Raw genomic sequence first — 1,776 nt, forward strand, 5'->3', positions numbered from 1 at the left:
AAAATAATTTACCCATGGACACAGAGTTAATAAGTATCAGAAGCAAGACTTGAATTCAGTTCTGAAGACACAGTGCCTGGCATATATTAGTTGCTTAATAAATGCTTGTTGACTTGACAGGAACCCAGGTTTTAGACTCCAAGATCTGTACTATTTCCACAAAACTACTACGCCTCTTCCAAAGCAGCAGAGACTTTTAAGCATTTGGTGCCATATGAATAAGCCTACTTTTGCCCAATTTTCAGTCTTAATTATAATGAAGATGATGATGATTATGATGATCATAGAATCTTAGAGTTGCTGCTTATGTATTTCAACAAATAATTCAACAATGGAAAAAGACATCTGGCTTTTGCTTGAGACCCCCTATGAGGGGGAGCCAACTGCTTCCTGAAAAATGCCCCTAATTGTTAGGAAGGGTTTTTTCCTGAGACAAAAGCTAAATTTGCTCTTTTGAAAACACCACACATTGCTCCTAATTCTTCCCTTTAATGCCAAGAAGCATGGTTTTAATTCCTTTTCCACTAGAATAGATATCAGAAGTCCCTAAGTCTTTCTTCTTTCACCAGGTCAACCATTAGCAGTTTCTTTAATTAACTTTCATCTGTGGTATATAGGAAACCTCTTCACTGGATGCTCTCTGAAAGTCCTTCCCTTAATAAACATCTTACCTTTATACAGTGTAAAATGTTCTTTTCCCACAACTACCATAGAGTTAAATAGAACAAGTGACTTTATCTCTATTTTACAAATGAGGAAAATGAGTCTCAGTTACAAAGTGGACATTTGTTAGCACACCTTTCATAGATGCAGTACACACAACGGAATTCCTGATGTGGTCCCACCATTGTAGGATAGTACTATCAATTCAATTCTATTCAATTCAATTGAATAAACATTTCTTAAGCACTTACTTTGTACCAGGCACTGTGCTAAGTTCTGGGGACACAAAAAAGGACAAAGGCAATCCCTGCCCTCAAGGAGCTTACAGTCTAATAAGAAACTTATAGTCTAATCATGTCCCTAGTCTTAGAAGGGCTCATGATCCATTCACCAAGTGCTACACAGAAGCCGACTTTTCCAACATGGACAAATGGATCACTTGATTTCTCACCACCCCTCCTATTTTTGCTCATTGTAAGGGGGTAAGGAACTTGATGAGTGTTTGGTATCTGAGGGGAATACTTCATCAGTGAAATGGGCCCTCCCCTGGGGCTGGGCCAGTATACCTCATTACCCCTGTAGGTAATTGGGAGCCCTGAGTCCATGGAAACATCCATTCAGAAGGTTGGTAATAAACTCTGGAATTACTTCCAGTGACAGGATTTTAGGATTTAGCTGGATGGGACACTACAGAGCCACCAATCCAGCCCCTCCATTTTGAAGATTAGGAAATTAAAGCCCAGAATGAGAAAAGGACTTGCCCAGGGTCAGAGGCATCATTATGTAGTAGAGTCAGGGTTAGAACCTGTGCCTTTTGAGTCAGACTTTAGAGAAGCTGGGGGAATAGGGAGGATGTATAAACATAGCACCATTGACCCATGATCCCTTGGCAGAAGGAATAGGGTGTGTCTTCTCAGCCCCCAGGAAACTGAAAGAGAAAAACACACCTACATGGATCAGGCTTAGACAGGAGTCAGAACAGAAAGGGAGTTTCTGTGCTTTGCCAAGTTTGCTTTGAAAGGCAGCCAGAGCTGTCTTCCCTTCCCTCTGCCCTCCCCAACACACACACACACACACACACACACACACACACACACACACACACACACACAC

Source organism: Petaurus breviceps, unplaced genomic scaffold (assembly GCF_028583685.1).
Source record: "Petaurus breviceps papuanus isolate PSGF00001 unplaced genomic scaffold, PetGlider_PUasm1.0 176, whole genome shotgun sequence".
Taxonomy (NCBI): domain Eukaryota; kingdom Metazoa; phylum Chordata; class Mammalia; order Diprotodontia; family Petauridae; genus Petaurus; species Petaurus breviceps.